Source organism: Rhamphochromis sp. 'chilingali' (assembly GCF_963969265.1).
Source record: "Rhamphochromis sp. 'chilingali' genome assembly, chromosome: 5".
NCBI lineage: Eukaryota > Metazoa > Chordata > Actinopteri > Cichliformes > Cichlidae > Rhamphochromis > Rhamphochromis sp. 'chilingali'.
The window spans coordinates 22913664-22921825 of record NC_137932.1 but is presented as its reverse complement, the minus strand read 5'-3'; the positions used below and the strand labels follow the sequence as shown (position 1 = coordinate 22921825).

The following is an 8162-nucleotide window of genomic DNA, read 5'->3' as shown; positions in this document are numbered from 1 at the left end:
GAATGCAGATTCTGCTCTGTAGTCTCTTGCATGAGACTGGTTCAGACCATTTTGCTTCCTGGCTTGATCCTGATTGGAAAAAAAACCAGTTAACTAAGTGGCATGGATGTGTGGACTGATTTCAAATGTGCTGTAGTGATGTGCGGATCGATCCTGAAATATCGATTCCTCCGATACCAGTCATTTATGTTCTAGAATCGATTCTCACATTAAAATATCGATATTTTAGTAATTTAGGGTAAATTTGTAGTTCATCATTAACAGGAGCACAGTGGAAAGAAACTATAACATTCGGATTGTCTACATTCAAAGGAACTACTTCCTCTTCCGCCTTTCATAGTCATGTGCGAAATATGGCTGTATAAATGTCTCGCAGCCGCTAGTGCGCACTCACAACAATGGCTGAGCGTAATTGTGCGGACGTATTTTACCTCCACAAACAGCTGAGACGTGGTTTGCGATACATGTGGCAAAAAAGTGAGGTGTTGTGGCCATACTTGCCAACCTTGAGACCTCAGAATTATGGAGACAAAAGGGCTGTTGGGGGGGGGGGCTGGGTTAAATACATTTTACAGGGTTTATTTATCGGATAAAATACGTTAAATGTCACCGTTATTATTAGAGATGGCACGATACCACTTTTTTATGTCCGATACCGATATCATAAATTTGGATATCTGCCGATACCGATATGAATCCGATATGGTGTTTTTTAATCAACAAAATTGTTTTTTTAGATATCTTGCTGCATTTTGTATACGTTCATACTCAAGTTTAAAACAACAACTACACTAAAGCTATTCTGTTATACCTGTATGCAAAAAAAAAAGTTTCATAGTTCAGCAATACTGATCAATCTAATAAACTTAAACCTACACCATCCTCCCTATTCTGGTATTTTAAAGAGTACTTAGCGTAAATATTAAGCAACCTAACTAATAGGGTTACAACTCCCAGCAACAACAAAAATAAATAAATAAAAATAGGGAACCACCCCTCATGCTCCACCTCATGATGCCTAATTGACGTAATCAACCTTAATTTGATGCAGTGTGAAAAAAAATGCACAGAAATCAATTATTTTTCAAGAAATATTAAATAGATTCAACATCTTTCTTCAACAAAATTGCAGACTGCACAGATGGTACCTTCACAAAGGAAAAAGTACTATAGCTTACTAGGGTATATATATTAGACTTAATAGTTACTATATACAGTAATGGACTTCTATTCATTTTGCATCAAATTAAAACTTTGGGTGTCAGATAATTATTTATTAAAAGCTAGACATTTTAAATGAGAATAAGAAAGAAAAGTATGTCTTTGTGCCCCCTTTCCCCTGTTCATGCCCTATCGGCCCTGTTATGATATTTTGATACCACGGTTAGCATTTACAGAAGATTGTTTTATACAGGAAAACTGTTACTCAATAAGGCCTATATACTAGTTGTTTTTCTCTTTCTCTGTGACCCAAGAATTAATGTGTAAGACTCACAGGCTGGTACCCCAAGGTCGAAAACACCACAGAGACGAGACCACTTCCTTACTCCCATCCTCCCTTCCTTATCTCTTAGAAAAAGGCTCGTTAAAGGCCAGGTGGTTTGTTTCAGAATTCACTAATGAAAGAACTCTGTATTCTGTGTATTTTGCTGGGATGATCATAAATTGTAGCTGAGCTGATAAACTACACACAGGATACTTCTTTGCTCACAAGGCAGGAAGATTTTTCCTTATTTGGTCTGTACCGGTTTGAACTGGGAAAGCTGACACACGAACCTTTTTTTCCTCTATATAAGCTGTTATGTACTAAATAAACCTTTGAGTCGATTGGGAAGGCAACCTAAAGCAGTCTCTGTTTTCTTGTTCTCCCAAGCTGCTCCCGAGCTCGTACTAACACGCTGAATGGCATACCTGAGTGTTACTTTAAATAATTAGGAATCTTAGAAGGAAAGGACAAAACTCTGCTTATCGCTCACGCCACGGAGGAAACCCGGGACGGCAATTTCCTTCAATTTTGGTGTCAGAAGTGGGATGACTGACAGAAGGTAAATATGCGTCTTTCATATTTATATAGAGACCTATTATACCTCTCTCAGTGATCGATCCATAAAAAAACGGGATATGCTGACGAAGTTTCACTTAGTGATCCAGAGAGATACACTGACTGACTTCCTCAGTCCCCGAATAAAGTAAATTAACCCTTGTGTGGTGTTGGTGGACACAGGAAGTTGCCTGTTGTCTTGAATATTTTAATTTTGTTTAAGTTGCTCACTCAGAAAGAGTGACACAGGAAGTTGCCTGTTGTCTTAAATACTTCTCGTTAAGTGAGAAGTTGCTCACCAAAGAGTGACACAGGAAGTTGCCTGTTGTCTTAAATACTTCTCGTTAAGTGAGAAGTTGCTCACCAAAGAGTGACACAGGGAGAAGTTGAACGGGTCTCACAGACCCGATTACCATACAAGGGTTAAAAGCAGTAAATTAAAAGCAGAAAGACACAGGAAGTTGCCTGTTGTTTTACGAGAAGTTGCTCGTTAAGCGAGAAGTTGCTCGCTAAGTGAGAGTTGCTCACACAAACAAAAAATTGCTAGCAATAAATTTAAAGTGACCTCAGCTGTGCCGCAGCGAAAATACTAACATAAATCCTCCTAGCGTGTAAACCCCTCTGGAAATCACTGAACATGGGTCAGAATTATTCAAAGACCACAGACAAGTCCGATAAAAAATCAAAATTACCTGTAAAACCAAAAAAAATTAAATTTAAAGTCTCAAACAACAGCTCAGTACGACTCCCATTTCCAGTTACGTGTAACCCACGTCCACGAATCGGCGAAGACTTCCATGATTACGTATCCAGAACATGCGGAAGTGCTTATGTGACTGACTTTGTTTACAACTTACGGACTGTGAGTACAATGCATTCTAATCTCTTTTCGGAGCCTTATCCCGAACGATTATCGCCAGAAACCAGGTCAGTAGAAATGTTGAATATCATTTGTGATAAGAAAAGTAGTCTGCTTAAAAAGTCCTGTAGAAAATATGATAGAATGCCGCGACGTGATGCATCAAATGTTACCGCTATGGACAAAAGGACCGGAACCAGGCGTAGATACTTTAACATCAAATAAAACTAGTGCAGGCTCTAGCAAAGAAAATAAATCTACTGCGGGAAAAGCTAGTCTTGCATGCAATGCATTCCTGGAGTAACCGAGTCACAACTCATAAGAGAGATAGGTGAATTAGACCCAAAGCATGATAAAGCATCCACAACTGCAGAGTTTTTGTGGGTAAATAATGACAAAGTCGCCGATTTCTTTAAGAATCTAAAGAAATTCCTGCTAACAATGTCCAGAGACAAAATTGACTTAAATGCAATAACTATGTGTAAACAGAAGCCTGATGAATCTATCCTAGTATTCATAAAACGCTTTATGCACTGTTGGACAAGCTAGAGGTGCAAATTTAGCTCAGTTTTCCAGCAGCCGCAGACACCCAGAGCAAAAATGAATTTGTGTATTTAATTTAACACAAAGTGTGAAATGTTTGCTGACACTGATAACAGCTTATGTTTTCTCTGCCCTATGTACCGACATGATGGAGAAGGAACATCCTCTGTGTCAGCTGGACCCTCAGCAGAGAATGAACTCAACATCCTTTTTGTCCGGTACTCTATGTCACACACTGTGCCAAAAAAACGTGTACAGACGCCACTACCAGGTAATCCCATGACTGGGAGCCACACTTTTGTTTCTCTCACACTTTTCAACAACATGATAACTGCTCACACAAGTGAAGGTCAAACAGTGATTTTGTCACATAACTCAGACATAGGTTATGACATAACTACACCATGTCGTCACATAGATCTAACCTAACCTATCCACTGTACTATTTCTGCAGTTACATTGCCAGCTGAATACCAGAATATGACATTGTGGTCTAAAAGTGAGAATGATATAGGATTTATTGACTGTACACTTTATCACGTACACCTATTAAAACACAACAAGCCAGTATATGTCAAGCAACATCCCATTTCTGCCGAAAAAGCCGCAGCCCTAGATGTCATGATAGGAGATTTAGAGACTACAGGAGTAATAAAGCCTACAGTATCTCCATATAATACTCCTGTCAATCCTGTGCCAAAGCCTAACAAACCTGGCGTATGGCGTTTCATACAAGACTTAAGGCAAATTAATGCAGTCAACATTCCTCTGCCACCTCTCGTTTCAGATGTTCACAGCATATTGACATGCATTGCATACACATTTCACCGTGGTGGATTTATGCTCCGCTCCTTTTTCTCAGTAAGACACACAGCCGTTATTTGCATTCACACATAGAAATAAGCAGTACACTTGGACTCGTTTGCCCCAAGGCATGATAGACAGCTCTGCTGCTTTCTCAATGGTGCTTCACTCCTCCAGGGCTGCACCCTGATCCACATGTGGATGACCTCCTCCTCTGTGCTCCGAGTGAAAAACTATGTCAAACTGCTACACACATGCTTCTCCAGCACCTCCAAAAGACTGGCCACAAAGCATCTGCAAAGAAAATGCAGTACTGTCAGACTTCTGTTCAATATTTGGGATTCACACTGTCTCACGGAAAACGTTCCATGACTGCAGACAGGGTCAAAGCTGTGACCTCCGTCCCTCGTCCCACTACACAGAAGGAAATGTTGTCCTTCCTGGGCATGGTGAACTATTGCAGACAGTGGATACCAGACTGTTCTTTTCATGACCACATTCTGCGTGACTGTTGTAAAAAAGACAAGCCTCCTCGAATACTGTGGTCCACAGAAATGACTGCCTCTTTCAATGCATTACAGGGAGTGCTGACCTCCGCCACTCAAAGGTGCTGCCTGAATTGTTCAGGAATGCCGGCCTGCCTGAGGGCAGTAGCAGCTTGCTCTATCATGATAAGGGACTGCGAGAAGCTCACACTCTCACATGACACTATTCTACACACCAATCACCAGGTCACGACCATTGTAGCAAACATAACTAAACAACATATGCAAATCTCACTATAAAAGCGAGCAGCACACCCAATTCGCCAGCACATTTATTGATCCTATGCTGTGTTCTTCTGACCGACAGGATGGCTCAGACAGGCTTGACGATCATGACTGCATGACACGTATACAGGAATCCACAGCACCACGTCCAGATTTAGAGCAAACACCTATCCCAGACTCAGCCACGGTTTATGTGGACGGGTCCTGTTCAAGGCCGAGTGACAACTCATTTCTTTGTGGCTATTCAGTGGTAACAGTGCCTGACATCATACTAGAGGCTCACTCATTACCATTTCACTCAGCACAAAAAGCAGAGCTCATGGCTTTAATACGCGCCTGTGAGCTACATTTGGATAAGCATGTGACAATTTACACAGACAGCCGCTATGCATTTGGCGTTGTGCATGACTTTGGCACATTGTGGAGACAGAGAGGATTTAGATCTGCTGATGGAAAATAAATTGCTAAATTGTGATTTTGTTCAAAGACTTTTTCAGGCTATACAGCTGCCATCGGCCGTTGCAGTTGTAAAAACGAAAGGACACAGTACAGCTGACACAGACGAAGCAACAGGTAATGCCTTAGCAGACGTGACAGCCAAGGCTGCAGCTGCATCACAGCTCCCACCTCCGCAGGAAGTATTATCTGTGCCCCTACAGCTGCCACTTGTTACACTCCCAGACTATTTAGGAACAAATGTTGATTTAAAATTCATACAAGAGCAAGCCTCTGCATGTGATTACACCTATTGTGAGAATAATGACTGTACCTTAGAAGACAGAGATGGCCTATACAAAATCTTAAGGGTTTGATTGCCCTCCCATATTCCCTGATGCCAGTCCTTGCCCGACATTTTCACTGTGTGAGTCATGTCGGACAAAGAGGGGTAATAGGGGCAATAAAATTAAGATTTGTAATTGAGAAAACATCACATGCAGTAAAAAGCATATTAGCAACCTGTCTAACATGTGCGCGAACTAATGTAGGAAAATCAAAAGCAAAACATCAGCATTTACCACAACCAGATTTTCCATTTCATACATTACAAATTGATTTTACACATATGCCAGCGCAAGGAAGCATCAAGTACTTACTGGTAATAGTGGATCAATTTAGTAAATGAGTAGAAGCTTATCCAACATCAAAAGAAACTGCAGAAGTAGTCTGTCAAAAGTTGAGCAATGAAATAATACCCAGATTCGGAATACCTCACCAGATTAACAGTGATAGAGGATCTTCATTCACATTAGAAGTAATTCAAAAGTGTGCTAAAACTTTAATGACCTGGGTCAAATTACTTCCTCAAGTCCTGTGTGAGATTAGAATGACTCAATCTACAGTAACCAAATTATTTCCATTTGAAATAAGACTATTTCCAACACCATGGTCAGCTTCCAGAGGGGCACCGCTAGTAGAAGGTGATGTATATTGCATTGTCCACTGATGTTCACAACCTGGTAGAAAAACTGAATAATAACTATCAGAAAGTTTGTCTCTCTCAGCCTTTCCCCTCCACAGTTCCACCAGTGGAGACAAGGAGATGCATGTTGGAGAAGCCACTAAAACCAAGGACTCTCTGGGAGGCCGCGCGTGTTCCAGCCCCAGACTGTACTGGCAGTGACGAAGAACCAGCATCCTTACGGACGGACAACCTCAGTGGATTCATGCCAGCAGGGTTAAGACCAGCCCAATCGGACCATCTCAGGCGTCGGATCAAGCAGACGACATCTCCGGCGAGCCAGCGCCCGGAACTAGAGCAAATAAACACACACGGGTAGATGACATCTCAGGCGAGCCAGCGCCCGGATCCAAAAGTTACATACACACACGCAATCACTGATTAACACACAACGTCTGAAAGAACAACAACAAGGTACTCAAACATCCAGCAGGAACAGAAAGCCAAAAGTACCACATGATGTCTAACCTGATAAAGCTAGACTCATTCCATCCTGATAATGGAGAAAATGAAATGCCCATTGTCATCATACGACGCTTATTCTGTGTCTCTCGAACCTGGGACCAGGTCAGAAGACGACTGAAGAACTGTTTTTCTTATATATTTAGGTTATTTATCATACTTATCGCATTAACCTTAGGATTTTTCTTTGCTATGTTGTATTGTAGACTGCAACCATGTTCACATTTCTGCAGGTCATATTTTGCTGACTATACCTCATGCTCTATTTTGCAAGACACCTACTTAATGCACTCCTCACGTTCCCTAAAATCAGTAAATAGCAACATAGACGCCACTAATGAACCATTTTATGCGCCCTCTAGAGCAGGAGCTAACGCCTGGTATGAAAATGCCAGAACAGCCGCTCGTGATTTAGGAAACAGTAACTGTTATGTCTGTTCAAAGGCTAATCCAGAACAGGTAATAGTAGGATACCCCATATCCGGTTTCCCCCTCACTGAGGGACTAGAGGAAATCGGCGGAGATAATGCTCTCCTTAAAGACGCTTTACAGTTGACTCTGAGCCCTCTCGACTGCCTACTTAGACACACACACACACCAACTAACCCTGAGACTCCATTAGGCGAATTATTGAAGTTATCTAATGACACCGCAGGGACCTGCGCCCCAATGAAACGCCCTAAGAATAGGTTAAAACCCTCACTGCCCTTAGGACAGATCCCTCTCCATTTTAATACTGGTATGATATGTCTGCGCAGACTAAAGTTAACTGGCCCAGACACACACGTAGATTATACAAAGGATAACTATACATTCTTCTCTGACTCCCCAGGTGCACGCTGTAATGAGACATGGCTAGCTGTCTCTATGGCTGAAGTTGTATCATATCTGGAGGAACACACACACAGTTCAAGTTCGAGCGGAGAATCGATCATTGTTCCCCCAGACGGTGTATTAAATGACACTGACTGGGGGGAGTTAGTTAAATCACACATGGTCACGCGCCTGACCAGACCAATCCCACATGCTTATTGGATGTGCAATAATACCCTTAGATTAGCTTTACCTGTTAATTGGACCGGTACCTGTGGTCTAGTAACCGTTGATGTATGCTGTACTTTCATTCCCAATAACACCGCTCCTAACGGTTCATTCACACAAGCTATGAATAAACTTGAAGCATTGCAGATAGAACTAATTGCCAATGCAGGTCACGGTCAGTGG

At 41.7% G+C, this 8162-nt stretch overlaps 1 long non-coding RNA gene across 1 annotated transcript; it reads left to right on the top strand.

The window, feature by feature from the left end:
* The first annotated feature begins 1365 nt into the window (after positions 1 to 1365).
* Positions 1366 to 6374, top strand: LOC308397782. The gene is made up of 2 exons (XR_013971845.1): positions 1366 to 2968; positions 3601 to 6374. It is a non-coding gene; the product is annotated as an uncharacterized lncRNA (long non-coding RNA).
* Positions 6375 to 8162: the final 1788 nt, after the last annotated feature.